Source organism: Lontra canadensis, unplaced genomic scaffold, assembly GCF_010015895.1.
Source record: "Lontra canadensis isolate GAN:19392208 unplaced genomic scaffold, GSC_riverotter_1.0 scaffold16, whole genome shotgun sequence".
NCBI lineage: Eukaryota > Metazoa > Chordata > Mammalia > Carnivora > Mustelidae > Lontra > Lontra canadensis.
In genome coordinates, this window is record NW_022631010.1 from 23959462 (window position 1) to 23972750 (window position 13289).

Consider the following 13289-nt stretch of genomic DNA (forward strand, 5'->3'; position numbering starts at 1 on the left):
TGGCACAAAGGGGCTATAGAAACACTCAGTGATGAAGAACCAGGGAACAAAGGAGTCAGGGAACACAGTGGACCAGGGCCAGGGCTGTGGCAGGGGGAGGAGAGACCCAAAACTAAGTAGTTGGTTTGGAGGACCCATGAGAATTCTAACACATTGCTCGAGGGGAGGATAAGCTCATACAACCATTGTGGAAACCAGTTGGCAAGGATTTACTTACAATGAATATAGGTATTCCTATGGGATATAGCAGTTCCACTCCTGAGTTTATTTCTAGCAAAAACCAGTACAAATTTTCTTTCACTAGAAGACAGATACAAAGTGCTCACAGCAGCACTATTTTTAATAGTTCTATATCAGTTTGCTAGGGCAGTTGAACAAAATACCATAGATTGGGTGGCCTAAACAACAGAAAGTTGTTTTGTCACAATTTTAGGGCTAGAAGTCTGAGAACAATTGTTTCCAGGGTTGGTTTCTCCTGAGACCTCTCTGCTTGACTTGTAGATGGCTGTCTCCTCCTTGTGTCTTCACATGATTTTTCCTCTGTGTGTGTCTGTGTCCTTTTTCTTAGAAAGGGGTAAATCATATAGGATTAGGGCCCACCCTAATGACCTTATTTTACCTTACTTACCCCTTTAAAGGCCCTGTGTGTGTGTGTGTGTGTATATATATATATATATATATATATATATATATATATATAAAGTCTGATTGTAAGGTCCTGGAAGTTAGGGTCAATACATGAAGTTGGAGGGGGGAATGTTGGGGACACAATCAGCCAAGTTTCAAACTGAAGCAACCCAAATATCCAACAACAGTAGAATAAAGATTCACATTCACACAACTGAACACTATACCACATGGAGAATGAATGGATTACAATTATAGGCAACAATATGGTTGACTCAAAAAAGTAATGTTGAATGAGGGGAATCAGACACAAAAGTATATACTGTAGCAGCAATGGCCACGGTCACCAAACTGTGGAAAGAACCAAGATGCCCTTCAACAGATGAATGGATAAAGAAGATGTGGTCCATATACCCTATGGAGTATTATGCCTCCATCAGAAAGGAGAATACCAAACTTTTGTATCAACATGGACGGGACTGGAAGAGATTATGCTCAGTGAAATAAGTCAAGCAGAGAGAGTCAATTATCATACAGTTTCACTTATTTGTGGAGCATAAGAAATAACACGGAGGACATGGGGAGATGGAGAGGAGAAGGGAGTTGGGGGAAATTGGAGGGGGAGATGAACCATGAGAGACTATGGACTCTGAAAAACAATCTGAGGGTTTTGAAGGGGCGGGGGGCGGGGTGGGAGGTTGGGTGAGCCTGGTGGTGGGTATTATGGAGGGCACATTTTGCATGGAACACTGGGTGTGGTGCATAAACAATTAATTCTGGTACACTCAAAAGAAATTAAAAAAATAAAAAAGTATATGCTGTATGCTCCATGTATATTAATGTACATACACATCTACATGGACTAGACAAGCAAAACTAATCTTCAGTGCTTAGAAATCAGAAGAGCTGTTGTTTGGGAGGTCAGGGGAGGCCTACTGGGAAAAAGAAGACAGCTTCAGATGTGCTGATATCTCTGTCTTGAGCCAGATGTACATTACACAGGTATGTTCACTCTGGGATTAAGTTTCAAGTTGCACACTTATGATTTGTGCACTTTTCAGTGTGATGACACCTCAGCAGAATGGGTAGAAGAAAGAGGACTAAACAGTTGCAAACAGAGGCAAAACATCCAAAATGTATCTTTCATACTGGTCAAGTCAATCATTCAAAGTGGGTTTTGGGGTACTTTCCTCATCCTTTCCAAATTGGGATCTTCCAAAAGGGCAGGTGTCTCTCCTAATGTGAAGACCCTTGAAACAGTCTTCCTAAGACCAAAACTTTTTCTTAAGATGTTATAAGACACCAAGGTGCCTCGGTGGGTCAGTTGGTTAAATGTCCGACTCTTGATTTCAATTTAGGGTCATGACATCGAGCCTTACGTCAGGCTCCATGTTGGGTGCGAAGCCTGCTTAGGAGTCTCTCTCCTGACTTTAGAAGAAGGAAGGGGAAAATGAAGGGAGGGCAATCGTGGAAGGGGAGACAAGCTGTGAGAGACTGTGGACTCCAAGAAGCAAACTGAGGGTTCTAGAGGGGAGGGGGACGGGGGCAGTTTTGGCCTGGTGATGGGTATTAAGGAGGGCACGTATTACATGGAGCACTGGGTGTTATACATAATCGGTGAATCTTGGAACACTGCATCAAAAACTAATGATGTACTTACTGTATGGTGCCTAACATGACAGAATAAAAAAAAAAAAATTTTCTCTTCCTCTCCCTCTGCCCATCCCTCTGATCATACTCTTGCTCTCTCTAAACAAATAAATAGACATTATAGGACACCAAGAATAGAAGGATAAAAAGTCACTGACAAGGCTGGAATGACTTCTTATTAGCCACACGATATATTAGACAAAAGTGGAGCAAAGCACTGAATATTATAAAGGAAAATCATTTTGGATATGGAATTCTATGTTCAGAAAAACTATCAAACAAGTGAATAGGAAAATGAAGTTAACTAGCCATGAGAATCTCCAAAGTTTATCTTACATGCAACTTACTTAGGAAGTTAATAAAAATGTACCCCAGCAAAATAAAGAAGAAATGTGGGCACCTGGGTGGCTTAGTCAGTTAAGCATCTGCCTTCAGTTCAGGTCATGATCCCAAGGTCCTGGGATCGAGTTCCGCATTAGGCTTCCTGCTCAGCAGGAGCCTCCTTCTCCCTCTCCCTCTGCCTGCTGCTCCCTTCTTCTTGTGCTCTCTCTGTCAAATAAATAAAATCTTTAAATAAATAAGAAAAGTGGGGAATAGTGGAAATAGTGGGCTCTAGCGGAGAGAAGTGGAGTCATAGGATTATAACTGTGTCTGTAAATCTGGGGGAAATCTTTCCAGGTTGAATCTGAAGGAAACAGGCTCTGAGAGGAAGCATCTGAGTGATGAAAGGTATTAGAAGAACACCATGTAATGGACCTTTTGACTGAGAAGGTGAGATGATGGAGCAACTTAAAAATATGATGGAGCAACTTAAAAATATGATGGACACGTGACTCTTTTGTCAATAAGAAATACAAAAAACCAATTAAAAACTCTAGGGAAAACAAATAATAATAATTAAATAATAAAGTCCTGTTCTAAACAGAAAGCAAATTAAAAAGTGGCATGATTTTGAACAACCATTTGAATGTAAGAAAAGAGAAACCATTTGGCTTTGATCTTAGAATAAATTTTATTTAACTGGCACTGGACCCATGTTGAAGAAATTGTAATGTTAGAACAGTACCTGGTCTGGTGGAAAATGGTATTTTTATAATCATAAAATGCATATTATACCTACTGGCTTTCCAATTATGGATCCAGACCGTGAGCAAGTCATGGCAAGTTCATTGTTATTACAAAATAGGAGGCAAATGTGAATAACCGTGATGATGTTGTGAAATCAGAGAACTGGAAGAAGGTTGGGGGGCTGGTGTGAGAGGAAATGGCAAGGAATAGCTCTTGTTTGGATAGAAGCAGTATGTGTCATATAACTATGGCAAAATCATGGCTCAACCAACTCAAAGAAAGAATAAAAGCATAAGGATATTTTAAAAAGTCGTAATGGAACAAAAGGAAAAAAGAACTAAAAGCTAAGACTATATCAAGCATTGTGAGAAAAAGCGAGGAGAAAGAAGGTACAAAGGTACCTCTCATATTAAAGAACCAATGTGTTTTTGTTTAACTTTGTTAAATATTAAGGCATTTAATGACTCAGTTGTTACACCACTGGAAGCTTGAATATTTACATACAATACAGGAAGTGGCAAAAGTTAGAAATTAGGAAGCAACCATGATAGGAACTACAATCTGTATTAGTCAAAAGAAATTGTTTCCAGGGCACCTGGGTAGCTCACTCTGACTCTGGATCTCAGCTCAGGCCTTGATCTCAGGGTTATGAGTTCAAGCCCCTTGTTGGGCTCCATACTGGGTATAAAACCTACTTAAAAAATTGTTTTTAATTTAAAAAAAAATTTAAAAATTACCTTCGGGAAGGTTCAGTCTGAAGGGATTAGCAGAACATGATTATTTACTCATCAGTTTCTATAAGTATGTATTTTTTATGCATATACATTTATTACATATTATTTATTTCTATCATATATTACTTATGTTTATTATATTATTGTATAAATTTATTTTTAATATGTATTTATTTATTTTTTTGAATCTTTTTTTTTTAAGATTTTATTTATTTATTTAACAGACAGAGACCACAAGTAGGCAGAGAGGCAGGCAGAGAGAGAGAGAGAGAGGAGGAAGCAGGCTCCCTGCTGAGCAGAGAGCCTGATGCGGGGCTCGATCCCAGGACCCTGGGATCATGACCTGAGCGGAAGGCAGAGGCTTTAACCCACTGAGCCACACAGGTGCCCCGATTTTTAATATGTTAAAACAAGTATTTCTTTTTAAATCACCAGGTACTAGGTTAGAAGTGGGACTCGAGGGGCAAGTAACCAGAGTTAGTGACTAATGAGTACAGGGAAGCCTATGGAATTATCAGAGTCAGAGGTGGGGGCAGGGGAGAGAAGGACACTCCCTAGCAAAAGAAAGCATGGGCAGAGGCCCAGAGGCTAGAAATAAATAACTAAGAGAAAAGTTGGGGAACAGATCAAGAAGATAATGAAAGGTAAAGTTGAGGGACTCAATCTCAGAGAAAAACAAGGCTCTGGTTATTTTTAGGACGCTTGACTTTTTTCAGATATTATGTAGAAAGGCTTTGCTGTGTTGTGTACATTCCTGCCTGCTGTATGAATGCTTTTTTTTTTTTTTTTAAATCCTCCACCCTGAAATTGAAATGCATTTTACAATTCTGGTCAGCCTGGCAGTAGTAAGAGCTTGTAGAATAAACGTATGAATGTCTTCAGCTTGAAAGAAGATATTGAAGGCAATAGTGGAACATCCTTTTAAGAAAGGCTATGTCTTCAATGTTCTCAGTGGTATTGGGGATGATATTGTGTGGAAAACAAACAAAACCCATAAGAACATCAAAGTCTCCAGGTTGAAAAGTGATCCAAAACTCAAATGAGCAAGTCTTAGAAAAACATCATCCCATTTATTTAACCGATGTTGCCTACTTTCTGTACATTAAAGAGTGATATACAATAAAAAAATCTATGTATAAAAAGTCTTTCAATTAAAAAATCTACGTGTAGAAAGTCTTTAAAATCTCATTAAATTAAATTAAACATAAGTAAAATTAAAATACCGAGGAATAAGAAATACTTGTATCAAATTTAATTGATAATATTTTCCTTTGGTGGAACATAAAATTACATTACTAATAATTATAGCATTTTATAGTCAATGAAATTATATATATATATATACATACACGCACATATATAAATTTTTTCTTCTTTGTTAAAATAGAATTATCTCTTTCCAAACTTGCATTTTTTTTTTTTTTACACTAAGTACTTGTTTGACTGAGTCAAATTAACAACAGTTGTTAAAACAGAAGCAAAATGTTCCTGGCTAAATTCACTCACAAGAATGCTCTGCTCTCCAGGACACTTTATTCCCTCATCCTCCACTTTCTCTATTGTGAGTTACTGCAAACCCTTCTCAAGTGGGGAGTCAGGAAAATTGACAAAACGGGTGTCTGAAGAATCCCATTACCTGTTAGCGCTTAGAAGGGTGTAGTGGGAGGTGAATATCCTGTCCCAGCTTTCTGTGTGTGAAGTGATCCTGGGACTTTGCTCTCCTTCTACTTGCTTTCCAAACCAAACAAACCCCAAATAGCAGCCACTCCTGCTGGCTTAGTAGTAGACTGAGCATTCAGAGCTGCTCCCTCCGGCAACGGGGACATGAGGTTTGCCCTCAGAGCATGGGAACTTGTTGGAGGAATTCCCCACAGGTGGGGGCTTGTCAAAGCCCTAAGTACATCAACTGCCTGAGGCACGTTAGGAAAATAAATGATCTTGGGGTCTTGGCTTTGGAATGTCATTCCCCCCCCCATATCTGTTTTTGAAAGGCAGAGGGTGGCAGTAAAGCCAGGTGGGTAGGAACACTGGGCTCAGGCTTCAAGTCTGTCTGCCCTTTTCACCTATGGACTATATGAGTTAAAGCACTCACCTTCATTTTCTCTGAAACTCAGTTTCCCTATTCAGAGACAGGGTCAATAATGCCTCTTTTGCAGGATAAGATTGAAGAGTAAATGAGGTTCTGCACATGGGACACACACCGCAGTTCTCTGCGTGCACAGTGGCCCCCAAGTGGCTCCTGCTGTTGATCATCAGAAGGAGGGAAGCAAGGAAGCTGAGTAGATAGTAAAGGATTAATAATGAAGTGTTATTCCTTTTAGAGATTGAAAAGACCTGAGAAATAATCCAGTCCAAACCTCTCATTCTACAAACAAGGAAAGTGAAATGCTGACCCAGACTATGACTTTCATAAGACCCAAGGAAAAGCTCAGTAGCAAAGCTGGGCCACCTTTGTACACTTGGGAGAAATTTCCTAAGTAAATGGCAACCACATATGGACTTGGACCAGCTGGATTTTTAAATTTTATTTTAATATCACAGATCAAAAAAATGTGCCTCAATCTCTTTGTGTTTCTGGTGTAGCCTATTTTAGTCAAAGACACTAAAAATAAAAAAGCTTAAGCTTTCTTCCTTTTTAAAAATAAGAATTTTTTTTTAAGATTTTATTTATTTACTTGACAGAGAGAAAGTGTGAGTGCCCACAAGCAGGGCGAGCAGCTTTGGGAGAGAGAGAAGCAGGGAGGCCGATGTGGGGCTCGATCTCCAGACCCGGGGATCATAACCTGAGCAGAAGACAGACGCTTAGCTGACTGAGCCACCCAGGCACCCTTTAAATTAGAATTTTAAATACAAAGCTCAGGTGAAGACAGGAATTCAATTTCAAAAGGCCAAGAGAAAGACTACCAAAGAACTAGAAGATAAACATTTTGTCTTTCACAGGAAAAGAATTCTTCATTCTGTTGTACAGCCAACCATCAGTCAACTGACGAATGATATTGTCAGTGGCATGGTTTTCCAGTGACATGAAACCCTGACTCTGCGGGACGGGCTCTGGTGGAGAAGCCATGGTCTGCCTCTGGGGCTGAATCTGTTGCATACTGTATTCTGAACCTTCACGGCTTCTCTTGTCCTCTCCCTACAACCTGCTCAGGTTTCTTTCTGAGGATTTTGGTTTTGAGATCCTGGCTTCAGAAACAAACAAACAAACGAACACCTGATAGGATTCAGCACCAAATAAGGACTTTACCCTATGTAATGTTAACCTGAACTTTGTTTTCTTTTGACTGTATATCCAGAGTCACACATTTGATGGGTGCATCAATAAACAGACAAATGGATTACTTAGGAAATGACATTCTGAGGCAGGGGAGCCCCAGCCCACCTCATTTGCTAGTTTCACTGGCAAGAACAAAGCCTGTCCCTGTGTTTGTTCCTGTTTGGGCACATGGCTAGGGGGCCTCTGGGCTACACTGCACTAGACATCTTCCTGGACTGCAACAGGTCCGAGATCCCCGCAGCACTCACTCTACCTGCTGAAGGTGGGGCTCCTCTCACCTGGGAGTCTCTGCCTTGAGGCTTTGTCCCGCCCACACAGCGAGCCACAAACAACCACAGGCTGAAAGTGTGTGGGTAAAAATCATTATGGAGGGCGCTCTACACCATCCCCTGCAGCTCCGTGGAGGGACTGAGAGGCACTGCCCAGGGTGCGTAAAACCAGGCCTATAACTTCCTTCCCATCTCACACCCCCTTACTCCTATAAGGGATTCTTGAGTTCACCTTACAACTAAACTCCTTGCACTTGAATCCTGGCTTCAGGGTGTGCTCCAGGGGGAGCCCAGCTCAAGGCATAGCTATGCATACTCACCCACGCACACACACATGCACACACACACACACACACACACGGGCATACGTGCACACATGTGCACATGCTTGCTCTCTTGAGCACGGTCTTCATGCTTTCTCATGCCCGAGTCCCGTTCTCTTGTCACTTGCCGTATTTGAAAAGGCGTCACGAGTGCTATGATCCACCACTCAAGATGCCTGTCTGTCTGGGATGTGTCCTCTTTTCTTCTTGCTTAAATGAAATAGTGCAGATGACAATGGTATAAACAGACCCTTGTGGTTAAAAAGAGTCCAAATATTGGTGTCTATAAGCACAGTATGTAAATGGATCTAGCTTTCCTTCCAAAACACCTGACGCTTTGCTTTAAATGTAATGTTAACCACTAGTTTCTGTCTCATTGATCTCTGCTCTAATCTTGATTATTCCCCTTCTTGTGCATGGAGTTGCCTTCATTTGTTGTTGATTTTCCAGCTCTTTAAGGTGTAACGAGAGCTGGTGTATTCTGGATTGTTCAATTTTTTTGAGTGAGGCTTGGATGGCTATGTATTTCCCCCTTAAGACCGCCTTTGCCGTATCCCATAGGTTTTGGACCAATGTGTCTTCATTCCCATTGGTTTCCATGAATTGTTTAAGTTCTTCCTTGATTTCCTGGTTGATCCAAACATTCTTGAGCAGGATGGTCTTTAGCTTCCAAGTGTTTGAATTCCTTCCAAACTTTTTCTTGTGATTGGGTTCAAGTTTCAAAGCATTGTGGTCTGAAAATATTCAGTCTTTTGGTATCAGTTGAGACCTGATTTGTGACCCAGTAAGTGGTCTATTCTAGACAAAGTTCCATGTGTGCTTGAGAAGGGTGAGTATTCTGTTGGTTGAGGGTGGGATGTTCTGTATGTATCAATGAGGTCCATCTGGTCCAATGTTTCATTCAAAGCGCTTGTTTCTTTGCTGATTTTCTGCCTAGATGACCTATCTATTGCTGAGAGTGGCGTGTTAAGATCCCCTACAATTAAAGTATTCTTATAAATATGACTCTATTTTGATTAAAAGTTGTCTTATGATTTTGAACTCAGAATACTTGCATCTTGCGGTTTCTGTCCACAGTCTCTGAAAGAGCTGATGGGGAACATTCCTCATTTAAGGTGGTGAAAGGTGGGGTAGGGAGTGCTGAGGTAAAAGACAGGAGGTGGAAGGGAACAAAGGGGAAATCAGTGGATTGCCTATAATGCTATGAGGACATCTCTTTTCATCTACTGTGACGGCCCCAGGGTGGGATCCAGGGAAAGAAGAACGGCAGATTGCAGACCACCCCCACCTCCCCAGAACTATGATTTCAGAATGGCTCTTTGTAATCAAAAACATTACCAGGAAACATTGGATCCTCCTTGCCTGCTGGTAGTAACGCCATATCTGGATTCCAAAAGGCTGCTACATATCGCATTGGCTTTTCCCTATCTGAAACTGCTGAGGGTTTACCACATGCCAAGCAGTGGGATAAAGTCCTCTTAAAAGGCTGATTCAAATAATCCTCCTCAGAGCTCTCCAGGGGCTCTGCTAAGGTGATCCAATCTGGGTGAGAAGGCTGAGGCTCAGAGAGGTGAGATAATTTGACCAAAGCCACCAGAAAAGCCTGGTGGAGATGAAATTTGAACTCAGTCTTTCCCATTTAAGTCAGAATGCCAGCTGCTCCTTGCTAAACAACTCCATACCCCTCCCTGTCTGACCTGATGACTGTATGGGATACACACTCTTGAAAGGACATCGTGCCTCTTGAGAAGGGGTGCATGTGGACTAGGGGGTATGTGAAGCTACAGTTATAGACAAGGCACAATTTCTGGAAAAGTCACATAGTTGATAGTTGAAATGTCATTTCTTACATTAAAGCAAATGCACTGTGGTTGCCAATACCAGGACTCAAGACTTTTGACAGCATGTTGAGCTTGTGTTCAGGGCACATGTCCAGCAGGTGACCCAGCCTCCAGGTTCTACTCATCTGAGCCCCTCTTCCCTTCTCATTCCAGTGTCACACCCCCACTCCAGTGTCACAAAGTACCCACGAAAAGTCACACCACCAGAAGCTCATGACCAGCCATAACCCATTGTCGGTCGTTTGGAAAGATGCACAGCTGCATGTCCACAGAGTGACTCAGCAACCTCTGGTATCCGGGACAGGGCTGCAACTTGATGCTGTCATTCCTTCAGTCAGTTCACACTGAAACCCCCACCTTGTGCCTGGCACTTCACCAGCCCTAGAAGACTTAGCTCTGAACAAGGAGGACATGGCCCCTGATGCTTGGGCTCGATGGCAGAGACAGATATCAGCCAAAAAATTACATTTGTGAATAGAATACACGATTGCACATTCTGAGAATAGGAATGCAGGAAAAGATTATGTTGAGAGACTGAAACTTAGAAATGGATTTGACTTGGCAGACCTGGAAGGCTTCTTGGAGGAATTAACATTGAATAAAGGCCTAAAGGCTTGGTTGGTGAAGAATACACCAACTGAAGGCTGGGATATGTGGTTCTCAACCCTGGCTGCACATTTCAGTCACCAGGAGGACATTAAAGACATATTCCTGCCCAGGCTGCACCCAAGACTGATTTAGATCAGAATCACTAGGAATGGATATGGGCACCTGTATTTTTAAGCTTCCCAGATGACCCTGATGTTCATTCAAGCTCAAGAGACTGCAGACTAGAGCAGGCTCAGGTGCAGAGGCTTAAGGCCAGCGTGTGTCTATAGGGTGCATGTGATGGTGGGGTGGAGAGGTGGGTAGAAGGGGTCAAATGAGCATGGGCAAACTGGGCAGGAGGCTGTTCCAGTGTCCAGCCTCAGGACAAAAGTGGTGGCAGTGTTATAGCTAAAGAGAAGCCAACTCCACGGAGAAACAGTCCGGATGGGATCTATCCATCTAGGACTTGACATGCACTGGGTGAGAAGCTGAGGGAGTGATGGGCCAGTCACGACTCCTGCTAGATTCTCAGCATGAGTAGCAGGCATGATTTGTGTTCTGTTTGCTAATTGATTTAGTGTCATCCATGATGAAGACCGAGAGGGCCGTCAGCAGGAAGCTTACCTGCAGTGGCAATAAATAGCCTTGCTCATGTTGGGCTGGCTCTCCGTGGGGCTGGCTGGGCAGCGGGGAAGAGGGCTTGCCTGTAATGACCTCCAATGTGGAAAGAAAAAGAACTTTCACATCCTGACTCTAAAACTCTCTCTTCGCCCCGTGAGTCAGTACATAAACTTTAATTCAGACGTTGGCAGTGCTGTCAACAGCTCGTATGTCATTAGCAGAGAGCTGCTGAGGCTCCATGTGCCAGGGAGCAGGCTGATTCTGCTGCCTTCCCTGGAGGTCAGAACCTCCTTTATTTGTGGAAACCTCAAAGACAAGGTCTTTCTGGACTGTGGGAAAGAAGCTGAGATATAGAGCCGGTCTCTGTCCAGTGGCTGACCCGTCCAGGCTGGAGCTCACCCTCTCCGAGTGACACAGATGTCACTCTGCACACCTGGTGAATGTAACCACAGTGCTGGAGGCCTGGGATAGATCTCAGAGGGTCACCACTCAGCCCAGGAGCTAAGCAGTTCATGCTGGGAGAAGGCAGAGTATTAGCCCTGACAATTGTGGGTACAGGTGCTACTCGCAGTAACAGCGCAGGTAGGAAAATGAGCAATAGCCTCTCCTAATGTGGTTGTCCTAAAATACTCTATAGGCTGACTCAGAACTGCTGGAGATAGGGGTTGGCAAACACCCCTGGGAAGAGCAAAGCCTGTTATTCGTAGGAGAAACTGAACTCTGAAGCCCGATTCTACTTGATAGGGAAATTTTAAAGAAACCTCCAAAGCCCTTGACATGAAAATAAAGCTCAGCACAGGTTGTTAATGAATTGAACCCATTGCACACAGTATGAGTCTTTATAAACTAATACCAGACCAGGCAAGTCCCAACTTGTCCATGGGTGATGGGAGGGAGAGCATGAACTGTAAATTGTAACACTAACTGCATATCCTAGCTGAAGAAATCACCCAACAAAACCACCCTGAAAGGTTTTTAAAGTAGAAGGTGGTGTAGCTATTGTAAAATGATGCTGAGGAAAACCAGAAGCATTTTGAAGGTTTTGAAGTCTCATTATTTTTGAAACAGCCTAGGTTTGCTGCTATATAGTTTATGAGCCTGAAAATGAAATTACAGGACATAAAATATATTTTTAAAAAAACCTAATCAATATCATATAACCAGGAAGCTTGGAAATTTAAAGGACTTCTCATGTGCTATAGTTGAGGCCCCAAATGCCAGAAGAGAGCATATGGAGAGGAAGTTGGAGGTCAGATTACACCCCCGTTACCTTGTCCAAGTGTAACGGTTCTTCCATCAGCTCGATTCTGAGGCTTAACATCCAAGACATGGATGACTTCAGCTGCTTCACCTCCCCGTTCTCATTTGTATTCTTTCTCATTGCAGGAGACTCAGTGTGAAATGATCAGTTACTTTATCATTCAGAATTTGTAAGGCTTCTTGATCTTACTTCCACATGAGTAATAAATTGTTAAGAGATGTTCTCTGACGACAAAGAGAGGATAAAGTTTTCCCTTTCCTCCACCACAAGAGATGATTGAAGCTCTTCATACCTGCTCCCTTCCACCCTCCAAGGGTTCAGGACAGCTTTTCCAAGTTGGGGCTTTGGTGAAAAATGTTAGCAACAAATTATAGCTATCACAGTTCCTAGATGTGTGACCTGGAACAAGTCACTCCTCGAACCTTACTTTTCTCAACTAATAACGGAGATAGGTCTCTACTCAGATATTACCCCCTCAAAGACACCTTACTCAGTCATCTGATCAATAATGACCCCATCCCTCCATTTAAAAAAAAAATACCCTTAACTTGTTTTATTATTTTTTAAAATTTTATTGTTATGTTAGTCACCATACAGTATATCAGTTTTTGATGTAGTGTTCCATGATTCATTGTTTGTGTATAACACTCAGTGCTCCATGTAGTACATGCCCTCCTTAAAACCCAGCCGGGCTAACCCATCCCCTCACCCCCCTCCCCTCTAAAATCCTCATTTTGTTTCTTGGAGTCCACAGTCTCCCATGGTTCATCTCCCTTTCTGATTCCCACTCCCTTCATTTTTCCCTTCCTTCTCCTAATGTCCTCCATGGTATTCCTTACATTCCACACATGAGTGAAACCATATGATAATTGTTTTTCTCTGATTGACTTATTTCACTTAGCATAATCCCCTCCAGTTCCATCCATGTCAACGCAAATGGTGAGTATTCGTCCCTTCTGATAACTGAGTAATATTCTGATGTATATATGGACCACTTCTTCATTCACTCTTCTGTTGAAGGGCATCTCAG